Raw genomic sequence first — 21949 nt, 5'->3', positions numbered from 1 at the left:
AGACTCCGTTTGTCTGTTGTTGTCTGAACAGAGCGTGTGTGTCTGGGGATGGAGATGGGAACAGTGGTTGCTAGGTTACCAAATGCTAGTAAAACACAGAGGCTCGATTTCTAAACTTCTTCCCTTGGGACCAGTGTCGCCTCCATTAAAATGATAAAGAACAAAGGAATAAACAGAAAGAATCAGTTTTGTCAGAAGGTATCCACTGTGTTTATGTTTTAAAAAGATGAGCATATTTCTCTTCTGTTTTAAAATCCTTTAATGGCTTACACCTTTATTTTCAATATATAATGACAAAAACATTACTAACAATCATAATAAACAGAAATCATTGAAACCTCCACGCCAGGTACTGTGCTAAGAACTTTACCTATGTTACCTTGTCTAGTGTTTTACGATGGGTCAAATGTTTTATGATAGATCCTATGATAGATAGTATTGTCATCCCACTTTACAGAGGAGGAAACTGAGGACGGGAGATAGGCACGTAGCCAGGAAGTGATAGAGTCAGGACATGAACCCAGTTCTTTCTCCAAAACTGCTTTTTCTGGACTGTCTGTTGTCGTCAGTGTCTCTTTGTCCTTGCTACACTGTCCTCTGCTTCTCAAGGATACACCTGGAGCCACAAAATCACTGTCACCTCTGGGTCGAGCTTACACTCAGTCCGTGAGCACAGGTGCTGGATCTGGAGCAGGAAGTGGAGAAATTGCGCGTTTCTCTGTCCCGCAGCTGTGGTCATCAGCCATGCTCTCTCTGGCCTCCAGGGCTTCTCCTGAAAATCCCCCTCTGGGTGCTGCGGGGAGGTGACACGGCAGACAGGTGGCTCTCGGGTCTCCAGGTGCCTTCCTGACAACACCAGCTTTGGGACAGCAGGCCCCAAGGTCACTAGTGAAGACTTCCCTTCAATTTCTGTCCTGGAAGTCCTGAGAGAGGCTTCCTGACTGCCACTCCCCCAGTCTCTCCACAGTTGAAAAAGCCCCAGTTCCCCATATGAAATCTCTCTCTATTCGAAATACCCAGGGCAGCTCCGCTTCCCTCCAAACCCTGAGCAAAGCCCCGCAGCTACAGCCACAGTGTCCCAGGCACTGCTGGCTCCAAGGCCGTCCACGCCCTCCCCAGCTCCTCCCTGCTGCCCGGCTGGTCCTACCCTTCCCACCTTAAAGCTCGCTTCTCCATGAAGTCTTCCTCGACCCCAGGACCCAGTTAGGTCTCCTGGCTTCATGTCGCCTGCACCCTCCGCATCGATCCTCCTGCTTGATGTCAAGCTCTACGAACAAGTGATCATGTCTGTTTTGCACACCAAAACCCTCACAGGATCTATGAACATATTTTTAACTAGTGAATAAATAAATGAAAAAAACGTTGACAAGTCTTTGAGATCATGATGCCATGGGTATAAGGAAAGAGAATATAATATATGCAGCTGGAATCCATTGTTTGATTAAGAATGAATATTAGGGTGCTGGCCCCTTGGCCAAGTGGTTAAGTTCGCGTGCTCCGCTGCAGGCGGCCCAGTGTTTCGTTGGTTCAAGTCCTGGGCGCAGACAGGCGCTGCTCATCAAGTCACACTGAGGCGGCGTCCCACATGCCACAACTGGAAGGACCCACAATGAAGAATACACAACTATGTACCGGGGGGCTTTGGGGAGAAAAAGGAAAAAGTAAAATCTTTAAAAAAAAAAATGAATATTGGCACTGACTCTGAGCTGGGTGGGCTCCATGAGTACAAAGGTAAGCCAGCCAGGAGCCCAGACCCAGGAGATGTGAACACACATGTATGGGAGCGGTCTCCATGCAGCTGCATTCCGTTAAGGTTTCTGGTGACTTCTGCCTCCCTTTGCCCCTCGGAGGTCTGTATTTGAGCCTGGAGGAAAGGCAGTGCCAGGAAGGAGACCACGCCCAGATGTCTGTCGGAAAGGCTGCCTCTGCACTGAGCAGACGGCCTGTTTTAGTCCAAGAACTTTCAACAAGAGTAATCAATTGATATCAGTTCCCTGAACCGCCTACTTAAAGAATAAATTTATGGCATTTAACCTTGTTTATGTATTTCCTCAAGGTCTAGGAAAGCAAAAAGAAAATTTTTTAAATAAGCAGAGTAAACTGATGCAATGTCGAGGGAGCCCAGAATTGCTAGACTGCCAAGCCCAATGGAATCTGGAACCAGGTTTTAGCTTGTCAAAGTCTGTAAACATATTTTTAAATGTGATACAATTTTGTATAAGTTACGCTGGAGAGTGAAAGGAAATCCAGCTTTCCCACGTGTGTCAGTCTGTGCTTGGCCCAGTACCGCGGCCTCTCAGCTCCCTCCCTGGGGGTTCTGTAAGCTGTTGTCCTCGGGGAGTGTCTCTGGGGCTTCAGCTCAGTCCACCATCCAAGAAACAAAGCTGTGAGGCAATAAGCTTAAAGCTAAGAAATTGCCAGAAGTGGACACTAAAGCGGTGACAGGCTAAGAACCAACAACGAGAACCAACTGGAAGAAGCCACAAGGAAAAAAAGCAACCCGGTTTATCCAAACACTGGACCTCTGGCACCCCCTAGCAGACCCTGCCCGCAACTCCTCCTCTGCTGTGGGAGCCCAGAGACCAGGGGTTCCTCTGAGGCTGGGTCCACTGCTGCCACTCTCTAGTGGGGGACCTTGGGAGGTTATTTAAAACAACTGTGCAGAAGTTTTCTCATTTGTAAGGTGGGGATGTAATAGTCCTTACCTGTAAGCATGGTATGAGGTTTAAATGGCCAAGAAGAAGTAACAGGGACCAGATTTATCCTCCCACCTGAAAGAACCAGAGAGAAAAATCTGACAAAATATCTGAAATAACAGTTTTCAAGACACAGCACATAAGACACGAAGGACAGTGATCCCTGTGATTTCCCACCTCCCTGCTCAGAGTTTCTGGCCACAGCACAGAGAGAGGACCCTGGCACCGTGCGCAGATTCCATGAGTTAAGGAGATAAAACGGAGAGTTAAGAGAAACCAAGGCAGGCAGAGAGCACCTGGAGGAAGAGAGCAGCAGAGAGAGACAGCTCCAGAGAACCGCACAGGGACCTTTAAGCGTGCAGCAGGGTGCTGTTCATCTCTAGAGTGTGCGAGGAAGTTAGCAGAGCCTGAAAAAGAGCCACCTGAAGGGATAGGAGGCAAGAATATCTGGCATCCACACAGGACCAGAATAGTGTCTCTTTCCACCAACCAGACTGAAAACCTCACAGACCCTGAGGCATTAGGTAGTGGCTTGCTACAGGAGTGAGGAATAATTCCCCTTAAGAAAGTTTTAAGACATGATCTAAAAGAATTGAACTGTTTCTAAGTAACTTCACTATGTCCCAGAGCAACGCCCAAAAATATATACAGAAGAACAAAACTATTCAGCACACAGCAAAAAAAAAAAGTAAAATGTCTGGTATCTGATGAAAAATGACCACACATGCAAAGAGGCAGGGAAAATGACCCATAATGAGGAGAAAACTCAATCAATGGATTGAGTGCCAAAATGTGACATATCAGCATAGGTGGGTTGTGGATAAAACTTTACTTGGAGGGAAATTTATAGTGCTAAACTAGGTTAGAAAAGAAGAAAACTATCAAATCTATGATCTCAGCTTCCACCTTAAAAAAATTAGAAAAGAAAAGCAAATTAAGCCCAAAGTAAAGAGGAAAACAAGGAAATAATCAAAGAATAAATCAATGGAATACAAAATTTTAAAAATGTGAGAGAAACATCAATGAAATTAAAGGCTGGAGGTGTTCTTTTTAGATGATCAATGAAATTGATAAACCTCTAGGTCATATTGATCACAAAAAAAGGGAGAAGATTTGAATTACTAATATCAGGAATGAGATAATGATATTATTGTAGACTCTACAGATGTTAAAAAATAAAATAAGAGAAAATTATGAAAAACTTGAGGCCAATATATTCAACAAGTTAGATAAATTGGACAAATTCCTTGAAAAACATTATCAATGCTCAGTTAAGAGTAAACATAATCTGAAAGAACCTGTGTCTATTTTTTTAATTGGATTTTTACTTTAAAATCTTCCCACAAGAAAATTCCGGGTCTAGATGGCTTCATTACCTGACAATTAAGGAAGAACTAATACCAATTCTATATAAACTCTTTCAGAAAACTGTAAAAAAGAGAAATACTTCTCAACCCACTCTAAGAAGCCAGTATTACCCTGATACCAAAACCAGACAAAGACATTACAAACTAAGAAAAGTACAGACCAATATCCCTACAAACACAGATGCAAAAAGAAAAAGTCGAAGAAAATCTAGCAAATCAAATCCAACAAAATCAAAAGATAATACATCACTACCAAGTGAGGCATATCCCAGGAATGCAAGGTTGGTTTATGACTTGAAAATCAATCAATGTAATTCGCCGTATTTGTAAATTAAAAAAAGGAAAACCATATAAGTATCTCAATAGACGGTAAAAACATTTTTAAAAATCCAACATCCATCCATCATAATAACTCTCAGAAAACCAGAAATACAAAGAACCTCTTCAAATTGATAAAGTACCTCTACAAAAAACCTACTGTTCACATTACAATTAATGGGGAAAGATTAATGTTTTCACCCTCAGATCAAGATCAAGACATGGATGTCCATTCTTTGAATTTCTATTCAACATTTTTCTGTAGGTTCTAGCAAGCACAACAAGGCAAGAGAAAGAAATAAAAGGCATTAAGATTGCCAGGTGACATGTTTATCTTTACTCCGAGATAGCACGCCATGTTGAAAATCCAATGGACTGTACAAAAAAGATACCAGAATTAATAAATGAGTTTAGCAAAGGTTTCAGGTTGGAGAATCAACATGCAAAAATCAACTGTGTTTCATATATATACTATCAATGAACAACAGAAATTTAAACACAATAACATTTACAATACCATCAAAAATATAAAATACTTAGGGATAAATCTGACAGTATATGTTCAAGGTCTATATACTAAAAACCAAAAAATATTGCTGAGGAAAATTTAAAAAACGTCAAAAAATAGAGAGATACATTGCATCCATGGAACAAAAGATGTAATACCACCAAGATGTCAATTTTTTACAAATTGATCTATAAACTCTGTAATCCAAATCCCATTGGAAACCCAAAAAGCTGGATTTATTTTGTTGAAATTGAGACACTGATTCTCAAGAACAAAGATGACTAACACTATCCGATTTCAAGAATTATTATAAACTACAGTAATCAAAATAATATGGTATTGGGGCAAAAATATACAAATAGCTGCTTAATGGAAAGAATGGAGAGTCCAAAAATAGACCCACACATAAGAACACCTAAGACCTGACAAATGTGCAAAGACAATTCAATGTCAGAAGAATAGGCTATCCACAAATGATGCTGAAACAATTTGATATCCATATGGATAAAAATAAGTTCCAAACCGTACTTTACATCATCTACCAAAATTAACTCGAAATCAAACTATGAAACTTTTAAAAGAAAACATAGAAGAAATTATGTGTGATCTTTGGCTTAGGCAAAAATTTCTTAGGTATGACAACAAAAGCATGATTTACCAAAAGAACAAAAGGATAAATTAGACTTCATCAAAGTAAAGTAAAAGGACAAAGTAAAGCTTCTGTCCCTCAAAAAATACTATGATAAGAATGAAAACACAAGCCACGGAATGGGAAAAAATACTTTCAAATTATATATCCAATAAGGGCTTGTATCCAGAATATATGAGGAATTGTCAAAACTCAATAATGAGAAAGCAAAGAAGCCAATTTAAAAAATGGGCAAAAGATGTGTAAGACACATCACCAAAAAGATATCGGTGATAAATAAGCACATAAAAAGATGTCATTATGGAAATGCAAATTAAAACCATAATGAGACACCACTACACACTCATTGGAACTGCTAAAATGGAAAAACCTGATCTTTCCAAATGTCAGAGGCCGTGTGCAAGAACTGGAACCCTCATTCACTGCTAGCACAAATGTAAAATGATACAATCACATTGGAAATAGTTTGGCAGTTTCTTGAAAAGTTAAACATATGCCTGTTATGTGATCCAGCCATTCCATATGTAGGTATTTACCAAAAGAAATGAAAGCACATGTTTATACAAAGATTTGTGTATAAATGCTCCTAGCAGCTCTATTTCTAATTGTCAAAAACTGGAAACAACCCAAATGTTCATCAACAGATGAATGGATAAGCTAACTGTTATACATCCATTCAATGGAGTATTACTCAGCAGTAAAAAGTAATAAACTATTGATGCAAGCAACAACATAGACAAAACTCGAATTATGCTGAGTGAAAGCAGCCAGATGAAAAAGTCTTTGTAAGAATGTTTAAGATTCTATTCACATAAAATCCTAGAAATAATTTACACTGATGGAAAGTAGATCCTGTGTCATAAGTATTGCACATGTTGAGGGAGGGAACGAGGAGGGGCAGGAGGGGAGGATTACAAAAGGGCAGAAGGAAATTTTTGGAGTGATGGAGATGTTGACTTTCTTGACTGTGGTGGTGATTTTATAGGTGTATGCATATGTCAGAACTTATCAATTGTACACTTTAAATACGTGCAATTTATTTTACATCATTTATACCTCAATAAAGCTGTTAAAATACATAGGTAAGGAAGAAAAGCAAGAGAGGGAGGGAGGGAGGAAATGAATCTTGGAACAGCAACTAAGTAATTTGTGATCATCATTATTCACTCACTTGTGTCACTTGTACAGATTATCAGTAAACAATCAATGCACAGTTTCTTTCACAAGAACTTTCCACTTGACTTTTGGGACACTACACTCCTGCGATTTTCTCCATACTTTCCTGGCTACTCTCTCTCCTTACCCCAACGTTACCCCAACCTCTCAGCTTGCACTGCCCTGAAGCTCAGTCCTTTCACCTCTTCCTGTCTCTCAGTCATCGCCCTTGGTGATGTCACCTAATTTCATAGCTTTGAATACCATCTATACACCAGCAGCTCTCAAATTTATCTCTATAGCTCAGACTTCCTCCTTGAACCCTAGGCTCCTCTCTATCAGTTGAATATCCAATAGAAATTTCAAACTTCGCATTTTCAGAGTTGACTCTGGATCTTCCCCACCAACGGTTCTTACTGCTTTCTCCCCCATTTTAGTAATTGTCATTGCTCAGGTCAAACAAAACAAAATAAAACAAAAAACCTTTGGGTTACCCTTAACTCCTCTTTGTTTCTCACACCCCAGTTCCAAATCCTTTAGGAAATTTGTCAACTCTAACTTCAGAATTTACCCAGAATCCAACCACTTCTCACCACCTATACTGCTACCACCCTGGCCACCATTACCTCTCACCTGGATTATTTAGTCTCTTCTGAGATCTCCTTCCTTCCACCTTTCCCTTCACTGAACTGTCAATAAAGCAGCTAGAATCTCTCTCCCACTCAACTCTTACATCTCTTTTTCCTTTTCTTACAGCATTGGCCAGAACCCCAAATGCCATGTCAAGCAAACAGTACCAGTGTGCATCCTTATCTTGTTGCTAATTTAAAAGAATATGGGACTAATGTTTCTCCATTAAATAGTAAGTTTGCTATTGGATTTTTGAGCATAACTTTTGCCAAGTTAAGGAAAATTGCTCCAGTTCCTAGTTTTCTATTTTTTTCTTAAATCATAAAAGTTGTTGAACTCCATGAAATACGTTTCTGTATTAATTTACATTGTCATGTAATTTTTCTTTGCTAGGCTTTTAACACGGTAAATTTTTTTACCAAAGGGCTTTGTGATAACTTTTCTAATGGTGAGGCACATTTGTAGGTTATACTCTACTTGATCATGATATATTTTTTAACATATTGTTTCATTCACTTAGCTCAGATTTAGGTTTTTCCTGCTACATTAAGTGAAGTTAGAGTACTGTTTTCTTTACATTTATTGTTCTTATTTGAATCTTGAATTAAAAATTACATTAGACTTGTTAAATGAGCCAGAAAACTTTCCCTTTTTCTATTTGATGGAATCACTTATAAAAATCAGGAATTAAGTATTCCTTAAAGTTTTGTAAAATTCACCTATAACTCACCTGGACTCAAGGCTTTGAAGACAGGAAGTCTCTGAATACCTAGTCTTAATAATTATTGGTTTATATAAGTTTTCTAATTTCTTCATGAACTAATTTTGACCCTTATTTTTCTAAAATTCTATCCACTGCATCTGTTTTTTTGAAGTTATTAACATAAAATTAAACATAATATATATGAGCATTTCCAGGAACAAGAGGGTTTGGCCCATTTGGGCTATGCTGAGTTCACTTACCAATCTGTGCTTATTTATATAAGTCAGGCTTCCTCCCAGTTGAAAACAGAAAATTGTTTCGTTTGATGATGTTCATACATATCTCTAGAATTGTGTACAACCAATAATGTCTCCAAGAGACTGTGTACTCTATGTCCTCCTTTGAAAGTCTGTTTTGCTTTAATAGAAATTTCAAGAACTTATGGCTTGCCTGGGTTCTTTCTACAATAAACTGTAGGTGAATCCTTCACTCTCTTCTTCCTCCCTTTGGTATTTCATTCTGCTAAGGGCTGATATTGCATCTTCCATGTTCATAAGATTTATCCCTTCCCACTCAGTGCCTAGTGTGTTGCCCAAATAATCATAGTATTGATTACAATTGAAAGTGCTGTCTCTGCTACATCACAATAAATCCAAGGTTAACCAGAGAACAGTTACCTAGAACTCCCAATTGACAGTAATATCTTTCTAGTACACCCCACTTTTAGAAACAACAAGCTGAAATAACAGCTACCATTCATTGAATGCCTAGTATAAGCACTTCGGATATGCTACCTAGAAGCTTTATTAAAGCCATAAAAGGAAAAAATCTTAGTAACCTTGTTTCACTGATGAGGAAAATGTGGCTCACATGTGTTAAGTGACTTGTCTGAGGTCATTTGGAAAGTAAGAGTAGGGATTCAAACTGAGATCCATCGGGTTTTAAACTGCTCACTGAAAGCTGGAATTTTTTTTTAAATAAAGAAGCTTTCAAAGGATGACCTAAAATCAAATGGTTTCTGCTAAACCAGGTATACCTATAAAATTTTAAGCTCTTAGTTAGTATTTTAAGTCCTGAATAGCTAAGTTTCATGCCTGTACCAACCCTTGCCTAAGGAAAGTAGCTGTCTAGAGTCTTGTGCTAAGAAAGATCACGTAGCTGAGTTTGGGCTTAGTGAGAAGGATTGCCAAGACTAGGTTCTAATGCTGTTTGTATTAGTCAGAGTTCTCCAGAGAAAAAGTCAATAGGATGGATGGATGGATAGAAAGATAAAAAGATGGAAATATGGAAAGAGAGAGAGAGATTTTAAGGAATTGGTTCATTCAGTTATGGGGGCTGGCAAGTCCAAAATTTGTAGAGCAGGCTGGCAAACTGGAACTTCTGATAGAGTTGGTTTTGCGGTCTTGAGTTCCAGAGCAGTCTAGAGGCAGAATTCCTTCCTCCCCAGGGGACCTCAGTCTTTTCTCTTAAGCCTTTCATCTGATTGGATGAGGTCCACCCATGTTATGAAGGGTAATCTGTTTTACCCAAAGTCTACTGATTTAAATCTAAAAAATTCCTCATACCAACATCTAGACTCGTATTTGACCAATCAACTGGGCACCATGGCCTGGCCAAGCTGACATAAAAAATTCACCATCACACAGTCATAGAGCAGGAAGACAATATTCTGTAGAGCAGTGGGCTTCAAAGTTAGCATGTATGGGAATCCTGCGGAGGACTTGTGCAAACACTTTGTGGGGCCCCATCCCCCTAGCTTCTGACTCAGTAGGGTGGGGTGGCCTTTGTAACAAGTTCCCTGTGATGCTGGTGGTGCTGCTCCAGGGACCACACTTTGAGAACCCCTGCTGCATAGTGTGATCACTGCTTGGCTCTAAGTGACGACACTGAGCATCATGAACAACCATCACAGAAATATGTGTTTCTGATCTGTATACTCTGCATAATAACAATTTGACAATTTTTCCAACGTTTACATTTTCAACAAGAAGGATTTGCTTTTTAAGCCCCAGAAAAATGCCCACCCAGTCCTGAGCCCCCCACAAGGTTACATTAAAAAGTTCTAATCGCATACCTTTAATAATTTAGTAATTAATAATTTAATCTGTTTAATTTTGATTAATTAAAAAAATTAATATTGATTCAGTTTGATATAGACAACCAGGCTGTCAGAGGGTAAATGGGCTGTTCAGTAAGGTAGGAAGTTCCCCATGGCTGGGGGAGTGCAACTAGAGGACACTTGGTGGAAATTTCATAGAGAGGATTCAGAAAGCAGATAGGACACGTCCATTCCTCTCACACTGTGCAGTTCTAGAAATCCCTAAATTCCAGCCCAAATTCCTAGGATGAAGCTTAAAAGAAGGAAACAAACCTTAAAGAAATATAATAAGGTGCCATTGTTATTATAATTACAATAGTATCTATTACAAAAATGCTTCTATGTACTTACGCATCTCACATGCAGAAATCTAAAACCATGTTGTTAAAGTCATTTCGGGGTTTCAGAAAATAATAAATAAAAAACCAACCAAATATATAAATAAATAAATCACAGGTCTCTACACCTTCAGCAAAACTGTTCCAATTTGAATTAATCTGGAACTGAATGTCACATTTGATCCTGCCAAGGCTTGGCAGAGCCCCAGTCAAGGAATGGTTTGCATTCCATCAAGAAAAGCAGCTTTGGCTGCTGAGGAACCAGTAGTCTTAGTGCAGCCCCACCAGGATGGCTAGACCACAGTGTTTCTCTGGGTGGGCTCATGTAGCACAAGTGACATGAGGGTCACCCAGTCTGAGTCCCAAAGGCAGCTCCCTACCCCCACTCTCCACCAAGCCCCACTCATCCCTCAGCCAATGTTACTGCTAGAAGTGCCACAAGCTTGTGCAGCAAAGCAAAATTACACTCATTCCCTGTGAAGCTGTGACTCCCACTGTACCGTGCATGACCCAAAGATCGACTCTGCTACTCAGCTCCCGCTTTCTGGAAGTTAATGGACATACCCTTAAAATGGGAGCCAGAGACCTGGGTTTAAGACCAGGCTCTGCTCTTTAAGGCTCTGTGATTTGGGCAAGTCAAATCACCCCTCTGAACCTTTGTGTCCTCATCAGTAAATGAGGCTGAAATTCCCATCCCTGTGGATCCCACAGGGGATGCTTCGTGAGTTGTTATGAAGGTGCAGCTTCTCACACTGCTCAATACCTACAGAATATGTAGTCAAAGAATGCTTTAGACCCATCCTGGATGGGTTTTATAGTATGTCACAAAGATAAAAATATGGCCTAAAGTATTCCTAAGCTTCCCCCTACCTCACCTTGGGAGCACGAGTGGAAGCAGGATCCTGAATTGCTTGTGGGTTCAGCCAGGGGACCAAGAGGAGAGTATAAGAGGTGGGAAGTGGTTGTGAAAGGGCGGCTGGCCAGAGCTTTCAGGAGGCACCAGAAGAGGCCTGTGGCCTGTGAAAGGGGGTGAGGGAGAAGGCCTTAATGACGGGAACTGCAATGAATCGTTCCTAAAGGTTTTGTGAGACCCTTGGCTGCGTGTTATGGTCCCTGTATGCTAGCCCTCCAAAGACTTAATTAAAATTTTATGTTACTCTGAAATGCTTTTAGAGTTGAAACTCCATTTCTTTTGATTTACTACAGTGTTAAGACTGGACCTTAAGATCAAGTCAAGCAGGCCCATGTAATTTGGGGTTACATATACTTAAATTAAGAGTCAGTGAGTTTAGAGCAAAGGCAGAGTTCCTATATGCATATATGAAGGCACAGTGATAATAATAAAAATAATTCCTGACATTTCTGTATATTCTATGATTTCCAAAACATTTTCACATGTTCAATACCCTTTCATTCTATGTGTTAAGCAAGGTGGAGCCTTTGTTCCCTCCTCCGAGTTGGATATTGAACATAGAGGTCACTTTTCCTAAGCAGAGTAACTATAAGAATTCCCTGTCCGATTAGAGTGGATAAGCGAAGCTGTGAGGTGTTTTACTGATGGGAAAATGCTGGATCCTCCTGTCTATATGAGGTAAGAATGAATTCGGACTTCAGAGCCTGCACCATGGTCATACGTGTGTGGTAACATGGTCCCATATAGATATAAATGTATGTTTATCTTATACACGCCACCAATTTCAGTTAACTAGATGCAGCCCTGTCTTGCTAGAGTGAGTGGTTTGTCTCTTACGGGCTCTGCTCTTCCAGCATCCAGGGATGATCAGTAAATGCCAATTAATGAAGAGAATGGCACTCAGAAGAATGACGGACTTCTGCTGTGTTCCTAAACTATTAGATTCAAACAAGAGTCATCATCAGGTTAGCTGTATCTTCATAATGAGGCGAGCGACTTGGGGGAGGAAGGGTAGATTGCAGATAATCAGAGCTTTCATCCAGCTTTAAAGACAAGGCATGGCCCCACCCCTGCTCCCCAGACATGTCTGGGCCTCCATAACTGGGCTCTTGCCAGCATGTCCCGCCCCCCTCTCCGGGAAAGGAAGTTCTTCTCATTACCTAACGGTGCTACTCCCTATTCCCACACAGGCATACTTATGATGTGTCTGCATCTCAGCTCTGGACCTCATTCCATCCACCATCAGCCCAATTTATCTACAGATTGCCCTTTGATTTCTTAACATGACTTCAGAAAGCACAACAGCAGGGGCCAGTGTAGAGACAGTATGGTTACCATAAGGTGAGAGAGGGAAAGATTTGGGGTGTGAGAGGGAGTTGGAAACCAGCTGCAAGGTGTGAGCCCTTAGAACATAGAGGAAAGTCATGGTCCCCAACAATGAGCCAGAAAGGGGAAGACGGAAGCAGTGCATGATAGGCCAAGGCTCTGGCCTGGAAATGGAACCCTAAACCACACCTATGTGAAAGGGGGCCTGTCCTCCCAGCCAGGACAGCACCTGAAATACACCCATCCTTTGTGCTCTGTTCTTGTCACTCTCAGAAAGTAAGGGGATTGTGAAATAAGGGCAAGAGAATAGGCTGGACAGAACTCACCCCACACCCACTGAGTGGAAACATGTATAAAATGTGGATTAGTATAAAATACAAGCACGACCTCTGTGTCTGCAAAGATGCCACCAGTGTGGACCAGTGGAGCAAGCAAGCAACCCTACTGGGTCAGGGTAACCCCGGCTCCCCAGGCCTGCAGGGTGCTGCTTCCTTCTGCTCCCCTCTGTGTCCCCCGTCCCACCAGTGCAGCACAGGGTCCAAGAACCCAGGCTCAGCTCCACCCACAACAGCTTGCAGTCGTCTTCCAAGTGGAAAAGGTCTGCTCCAAATTGCTACCCCCAGTGAGCATATGACCATGAGGTTCACTACTCCTCACTCTAGTCCCCAGAGCTACAGCACTCCTGCATGGAGCAGGGACCACAGGAGAAGTGTCCCTCACCAGCAGTGGCAGTGAGGATGCTCTGTGTCACCAAGTCCAGCTTCATTTTTACATTCAAGGGCACAGGGGAAGTTGGCATTTCCCAGGCTCCTTCCAAAAGGAAGGAAAAGCCAGCAATTCTCTTATTAATCACAGCAATAGACAAATCAGCGAATTCACTAAAACCACACTGAGACCTGAATTATCATTTGTGAGAGACCGGCGTTCTACCTGACCACATCAAACACTGTAACTGGACAATTTTCAAATGTTTATTTATTCGTATGCTGGGCCAAGATCTAGAAAATACCTAATGCCAACTCAGATCCGTCCAAGTGTGGTATTTTCAGTTTACCTAATGGCTTGTTGGTATTCGATCCACTGACTCCTCATTAGGAGACAGAGAATTCCAAGTAACAAGGTCCCTTGTCTTTCAGAATGGTCACTGGATTTCCAGATGGTGTACTGAAAGGCATGACAAATGGAGGCAGGCCTGGAAATGAGATATAACAAGGATGCTCGAAGTCCACAATTCAATGCTGCACTGCAAATGTTGAGTTAATAGCAGTGGCGGAAAACAAAACAAGCCCTGTGACTGTGCTGGGTTGAGAAAACAGCCAGGTCACAGGACGCATTCCTGCAGGCCCTGGAGCAATCAACAGCTGGGAATATGCTAGAAACCTGGGAAAGAGCAGCTTGGTGACATTGAAAGGCCAGCTTGGAGGAGGTGGGAAAGGCCCCCCCAACGCTGCCCACCCAGCTGCAGAGATGGATGTCTGCAGAGGGACCCTGGTGTGCCTGGGCCAGGTGGAGAAGTGGCCTTGATGCAGCGGCACCTTCGCCTGATACAAATACCCCCTTGTGCTCCCCAGCCTCCTCTAGCCTCCCTGAGCCTCAGATCCTGTAGCCACACACAGAGGCTGCAGATGTGGTATGAAGGTAAGCACATGTGCTTTGGAAGCAGACAGCCCTGTGTTCAGACCCCAGTGGTGCCACTTTTTAGCTGTGATCTTGATGAGGTCTCTCAATCTCTGAGTCTGACTGTCCTCATCTGTGAGGGGGACAGTGACATCACCTAGAACACCTAGAGGACCTGGAACAACCTCGTGCTCAACAGCCTTAGCTATTTGCATCCTCTCCCATCCCTGGTTCCACTCAAATCTCCCAGGCAGTCTCAGGGCCCCTGCTACCCCGTGGGCACTGAGGACAGGTCTGTGGCTCATTCCTCTTGCTCTTCTTGTGCCTAGCATGGCTCTGGGTAAGTGGCCTTCAAGACTTTCTTCTGTACACACCTGAGGCCTCAAATCCCACAAGAAGCTCCAGAGGCTGCAGCCTACAGCCCAAGGCACTTCCCCATCTACACTCTGCTTCAAACCTTTCAACACCTGTCTGGGTTTCCTGGGTTCTAGCCACTATCTCAGATCTCGAATCTCCTCTTTCCGCCCTCCATCCCTCCTTCCTTCTTTCCTTCCTTCTGCATTTATCTTCCTTTCTTCCTTCTTTGTCTCCTCTCTTCCTCCGTCTCTCCTTCCCTCTCTCCCTCCCTCCCTCCCTATCTCCCTCTCTCTCTTTCTCCCACTTCCTTCCTCCCCCCCCCCACCCCCAGCTCTCCTTGCCTTGCTTCTTCCAGTTGATGATTAGTTACGTGGCCTTCCAAGCTTTGATTTCATTTTCCTCCCAAAGACACTGCCCATTGCCTCATTCACTGATTCCCAAATTCTTCACGCAGGGCCCTGGGAAGCCATGCCCTCAGCCAGCCTCTGGCTCCCTTATCTCTGGACACTATCGCACAGTTGGAAGCTGTTGTGGACATTTGATTTATAAGAGTAAAGGTGAGGGAGGTGGGTTTATTCTCTCTGGTGAGACCCTCAACATCTGCCTGCTCCAGGCCTGGTTCACCAGCCCTCCCTTCAGTCCCATGGGCAAACTTGCATCCCTCCAACTCAGTGTGAGCAGGCAAGGCACGCAGGACCACAGGGAGCAGGGGACACCAGTTGCAGGGGAACCCTGTCTTAGACTATTCCAGCTGCCACAATGAGAAATGAATAGTGCCTAAGCTGAAACAGGAGCAGTGAGTGTGCAGAGAAGGGGATGGATTAAATAGCTATTAAGAAGACAAGGACACTAGAATTGAATGTGGAAGATGAGCTCAGCCCCGGGCTCCTAGTGGGTTGTTGGCTAAAAGGTGCAGCTCTTGCAAAGAGAGTAGGTGTGGGAGGGGGAAGGACACGATCTGTTCTAGGAACAGAAGGACTGATAGACCTGTGGAAGACCCAGATGGGGACATCTAGGAGGTGGTGGATTGTATAGTTCTGGAAATCACTCCAAGAACAGATTATTCCCCAAGGATGTTAAGAAGACACCCCTGCCTGGTCTCTCATGCAGAGCAGGTACCTAGTGGGGAAATTCAGGCCTGAGGCTGGATGAGGAGTTGGAGTGAGATGACAGAAACCCCAGAGGAGAAGTCTGAAAGCCTGGCCTCAAGTCAGCTCCGCAACACCCTGTGTCCTCAAAGGCAAGCCACTTACAGCTTGTGAGCATCAGTCTGCCCCCTGTAGAATGGGGAGAGAACACCTTCCTCACACTTGCATCATGGAGAATGATGAGTGTTGAGAGCACTTATGGGCCATGGGAGCTTGGTACAGCAAGCAAGGCAGATGGTGAGTGAGGATAGGCAACTTTAGAACAGTCCCCAGGTCTACCTGCCGCACAGGGGACTCTGTGGAAGACACAGAACATGAGCTAAAACGGAAGGCACTTGTTCCTTCAGCCACTAGAAAACAGAGCCATTGACTAGACCAATTCACTCTAGATGAGTAAAAGGCATAACTGAATGCTGGACCAGTAGTGTTCCGTGTGTGGGATTGCCTTTTCAGAGCTACAGGGAAGACCCGAGAAAATGGAGGTGGGTGATTCAGAGCCAGCCTGAGCATTCCCCATGAGGACAACAGGGACATGGTCCTTGGGCGATCAGGGACCAGCCTAAAAAAATAACCACCAATGGATTCTGGAAAACTGAGGCTGGGAAAACCCCAAATTACATCATCATCTGGACAATGAGGATAAGTGAGACAGACTGTCTAAACAAGAGGGAAGGCAACGTTTACTACACTGGGCTACTGCACAGTCGGAGCCTGGTCCCCATGGCAGACACCCACTTGCTTGACCTTGGAGAACTGACTTCACCTTTCCTGGGCTAATGTCCTTATCTCCTTAGGGCTGTGGATGCCTGTAAAGCATTGACAAAATGCTGACACGTGGTAAGTGCTCGAAAACCATGGCCTTTATTTTCCTAAGACACGACTACTCTCTCCCTTTCCTTTCTCTCTAGAGGTGAGGTATTGTCCCAGGACCTGAATCCCGCACAGCACAAAAGCCAAAGGAGATGGAGTTCTCCTCCCACTGCTGTCAGTGACCAGCTGGACTTGGACAAGCACTTTCCCACTCCAGGATTGAGCTTTTCGTCTTCCAACAAGTGGTAAAAACAGATGATGTGTAGGGCCACTTCTTGCAAAATTCTACAGAACTGAAAGTCCAACATTGTGGTTCTCCTCAATACATGCTCATGTGCCTGTGCAGTCTCAATGCACCAGGAATTCATAGACAGATTGTGGGAAAGCTTGCCTGAGCAGTTTAGTGTTATCACCCAGATATCCTCGTGAAAAAGTCGGCTTCAGATTCTGAACTGCAACAGGCTCCGGGCTCAACAATTCAGTACGAGCAGGGAAGTCCTAAATACTCTGGAAAGCAACATTTCTGGAAAAATTGAAACTAATAAGTAGTCCAAAGACCATTAATGTATATGTTTATTATGTAAAAATATTAATGAGAGATTAAAATTATGTATCCCTCTTTTCCTATTATTAGTCCTTTAAAATGCACAAAACATAACAAAACTCATAAAACATCCCTAAGTATCACTCTACTGCCATTTAGTCTTGCTCATTGATGATATTTACGTTTCCATTAAAGTATTCTTCCAAGACTTTGCCATGTCACCTCCCTCAACTCACAGTTGACAATTTATGTTGTCTGCTTCCCCTCCGTGGCTCTGTGACACGTTCTGGAATTCAGTGTTTGTAAGAGTCTGTCTCAAGAAGCTTGATAGATAGTGTCTGGCAAATCCCTGGAGACTTCCGCTCACATAATGAGGCTGCTGTTTTAACACGAACGTCAGCATATTTCACACGGCTCAGAGGGCTCTCTTGTCACTCTTAGGTTCCAACACTGGCAGGCAACTTAGTATTATGTGCCCACAGAAAATACAGGGGCAGCGGGAGGAAGTAGCTAAGAGTCAGCCAGTGTGGTTTTTGCTGACGTCACATAAATCATTTTAACACCAGTTCTCTGTTTCTCCGACACCGTGTGGAGGTCCAACAATTCAATTAGATTCTGACACTAACCACCTGGAGCTAGTGCAGACCCCACAGGTGAAAGGCTCAGTCCCACAAAACTGTCCCCACTTCACATGCAGCTGCAAACGGAGTCCCCAGACAATCTGCACATCTGCCTGGCCAACTAAATTCAGGGTTCCCATGACTGCCCCTCAGGTTAATTTGCTAAAAAGATTCACAAAACTCAGGAAAATAACTGTACTTACAATTATAGTTTTATTATAAAGGATATAAATGAATAGCCAAATGAGAGAGAGGTAAGGTATGGGGGTGGGGGTGCAGGGAGCTTCCGTGCCCTCTCCAGGTGCACCACCCTCCCAGCAGCTGGATGTGTTCACCAACTCAGAAGCTCTGATTCACTCTTTCAGAATTTTTATCCAAGTTTGCTTTTATTGGTTTTTTATTGTTGGTTATTTTTAATGTAAGCACAATTGATTAAACCATGACCATTTCTGATTAAAGTCCATCTCCAGCCCCTCTTTCCTCTCCGGAGGTCAGGGGTTTGGGGCTGAAAGTTCTAATCCTCTGATCATGTAGTTGGTTCCTCTGGCAACCAGCCCCCTTCCTGAAGCTCTCTAGGCACCTGTATTAGCATAGTCGCTGCAATAGCATAAACTCAGGTGTGGTCTAAAGGGGCTCATTATGAATAATAAAAGAACTCCTATCAGGAAGTTCCGAGGGTTTTAGGAGCTCTGTGCCAGGAACCAGGGTCAAAGATCGAATGTCTATTTTTCATTTTACCACACAGCCAGAGCCAGGCTGGAATGCTGGCTCTGCCGGCTTCATCTGGCTGATTGGGCAAGGCACACACTCTCCATGAGCATCGGGTTCCTTATCTATAAACACCCCAAGACATCCTCAAACTACCTAACAGGTAAGCTGTGCACATCCAGGAGGATGGTGTGAAATGTGCCAAACAAGTGTGAGTTAAAACTCCACGATGAGATCCTATTTCACACCCACTAGTGTTGCTAAAATCGGAGCCAGCCAGAGCTCTCCTTCATGGCTGCTGGGCGTGTAGATCAGCACACCCCGAAAGAGACTGGTTAGTTTCTATGAAGTTAAACATACATCTACCCTCTGACTCAGCAATTCCCCTCACAAGTATTTACCACAAGAAATAAAAACCTATGTCTACAAAAGAACATCGTACTTGAATGTTCATAGCAGCTTGCTTCAAATAGTCAAAAAAAACCCCTGGAAACAGCAGGCGAATTGTTAAACGAACTGTGGCATAATAGCGAGGAAGGAACTACCAATATAAAAACTGAATGGATGAATCTTAAAATATTTAGAAGCCAAATACAGGAGGGTACATACTTACAATTCCATTTATATTAAATCTGGAATAGTCAAAACTAATCTGGAGAGACGAAAGTAAGAACACCAATGTTGGGTGGTTGGTTGGAGAGGGGTGTGAGGCAGCTCTCTCGGGGTTAAAGATGCTCTACATTTTGTTTTGAGTGGTGGTTACACAGGTAGACATGATTATCAAAATCCTCCAAACCGAAGGCTTAAAATCTTCCATTTTACTGTATATTGGTTGTACTTCAATTAAAGCAATTTTAAAAAGCTCAGTGAAGATCATGGGCCTAAGAACTGTATGGAGATCTCTGGGTGGGATGAGATGCCCTGGGTTATAAAGGACAAATCGTGTCTACTGCTACAGGCCCCACCTTGAATTCCCAAGTTGAATTAGTTGCTGGGGACTTGCCAGGAAGGGTTCCGATGCCCACGTGGATACAGACCTAACCTCGCCTCTCCCTGAGTCCTACAGAGGCAGAGTCTATGAAATGCATTCCTGAGTCACAATCCTTGCCTGCTTCCCCCAGTTCTGAGCTCCCAAACCAGAAACTCGTGCGACACAGTGAAGTGTGTCATTCCTGTCTGTATCCCCTCTGCCTGGCAGGGGCAAGCAGTCCATAGGTGCTCTATAAATACTGAATTGTTCTAAATTGCTAAATACCAAGGTCAACTATGGATGACTCAGAAAACCCAGACTCAGACGTTAAAGTATCCAATTTGTCAACATGCATTGACCAACCATATAATTATACAATTTCTACAACCCAACAGTGTGGGGTGGGATAGCTTTCTCCTCATGCCACACACCAAACAGACAGCAAATGCAGACCACTCGCTCAGAAGCCATGTTCTCAGGGGAGCAGAGAAATGGGGCGGCAACTAAACAGTGATATTCTTGCTCTGTCTCTCTCTCTCTCCAAGAAATCCCAGCATGTCGCCATGCTGATGGGAACAATCATGTATGTATTTTGTGAAGAGATTTATTAAGGGGAAAAAGCCACATGAGGTCCTTCTCCTTCATCCACCTCACTTCTGCTTTCCCCGACTTTCTTTTGCACTGGAGTGCAGACAGGAGATAGAAAGGGGGTTTATAACTTCTGCTTCGGATCCATTGGCCCCAACACAGACCCCACAAGTCCCTGGTAGGTCAGATTGAAGTACCTGCACCTTTGCCAGCATCACTGTGAGAACATCTCCACCTCTGGGAAACAATAAAAATTGCTAGTGTACAGGGAACTAAATTTTAAAAACAAGACAGAGTTATTTAGAGTTGGAAGACGAGTGATAAAGGGATGATTTTAATTAAGATGTAAGAGGTCATCCACCACTAGGGTTATGGAGACGTACAGAAGCAACTATTTATAAATCTAATATTGAAGTTTGAGCTCAGCAGTTTGGAGTATCAATGACACTCTCGTGACATTCACCCATGTGGTAGACATACACTGAATTTTGATTGTCCAAGTTTAATCCCTCAACCACGTGAAGGAGACCCCTAGGGGGCTGCAGAAACACCCAATGATGAGGCATGTTTCATGGCAGGAACAAGATCAATGTGACCGCCCTGTAGCCACATCACAGGAAACAGCTCCTCGTCCCAGCAATGGAGTCCTCCAATCTCGGCCTCAGTGGGAAGGGAGGAGAAGCTGGGCTGAGCTTGTGGACTGAGTAAGTGTCCTGTGGATGTAGTACATCTAATATGGGAGGAGGGACATTAAGAGGAGGAAGGACTTTCTTGCAAAAGACAAATGACTAAAGCCATTTTATTAAAATGTTAAATAGAAATGAGTTTGATTTTATAAAGGACACGGTTACAAATCAATACTCCCAAGTTCCTTTAATAAATATTTACATATAGGCTACCCACTGTAAATTCTGCATTATGTTAGCCACCGGAGCAAAGGGACTAAGGTGTACTAAACTTGGTCCCTGCCTCCCAGAGCTCCGAGAACAAGGGGTAGGGGACATAGACACGTAAACCACTCAAACTGCTCAGCTCAGTGCTCAGCACCTTGTAAGTCTTCAGAACTAGCAGTGGCTGTGACGATTATGGTGATGATGATGATGATTACAGTGAGATAAGGACAACCTTAAAGGTGTGGATAAGGTTTTCTGGCAGCATAGAACACAAATGACCAAGTCTGTCACAATGGGCAAAGAGCCCACAGGATGAAACGTGCTCAAGCTGGTGGACAGAGGAAGAGACAAGACACAGAGGGTCAGAAAAATGTCTGGGCCAACTGCAAAGGGCCTACAAAGAGTCCTGGGGTGCAGAGTCCCTTATGGAGGACTGAGGGGCTGGGCCAACAACCCAGAATCCTGGCCCAAGGATCAGGCTGGCTCACATTTAAGCTTGCACTGGCACCATTGCTATGAGCAGTCTTCAAGGAAAGCTACGTTGGTTTTGTCCCCTCCCAGGAAGGGTTTCCTTCCCATTTACTCTGCGTATTTGAAAATGAGTATCAGAGATGAAGGATGACTGATTACAAAGAAAAATTCTTCTACAGGGATCTTACAACACCAACCATAAATCTTACCAATCTCTCGGACTTCTCATAATGGAAAACCACAGAATGATTTCAAATGGCATTTTATCAGATTCCAGGAGCTTTCCAAAGCCATCTGTGCTTTGTTTTCCATAAGTGAAAAGGATGCATGGATTAAGGATTGAATATTGAATATGCAATGCTTTCTATTTCAATTCCACAGATAGTTTTCTCCATTCTGACGTTTCGGGATGGTTGTCCTTCAGGTTCTCAGACTCTGGAATATGCCTCTGGCACTTAATTCTGTCTGGATCCAAATTAGAGCACAGTTTTCCCAAGTGTGCACAAGCCTCTCCTTGTAAGA

At 43.1% G+C, this 21949-nt stretch overlaps 1 long non-coding RNA gene across 1 annotated transcript in view; it reads right to left on the bottom strand.

Annotated features, from left to right (window-relative positions):
* Positions 1-250: 250 nt before the first annotated feature.
* Positions 251-21949, bottom strand: part of LOC139046216 (uncharacterized) — a 34746-nt gene continuing 13047 nt past the window's right edge. Inside the window, exons 3-4 of the long non-coding RNA XR_011505975.1 lie at positions 2706-2771; positions 251-1639 (exon numbers count right to left, since the gene is read on the bottom strand). This is a non-coding gene — a long non-coding RNA (uncharacterized lncRNA). The remainder of the gene's footprint in view (positions 1640-2705; positions 2772-21949) is intronic.

The sequence above is a fragment of the Equus asinus genome, chromosome 2, assembly GCF_041296235.1.
Source record: "Equus asinus isolate D_3611 breed Donkey chromosome 2, EquAss-T2T_v2, whole genome shotgun sequence".
Taxonomy (NCBI): domain Eukaryota; kingdom Metazoa; phylum Chordata; class Mammalia; order Perissodactyla; family Equidae; genus Equus; species Equus asinus.
The sequence above is the reverse complement of the archived record's forward strand: the minus strand, read 5'-3'. Positions and strand labels throughout refer to the sequence as shown.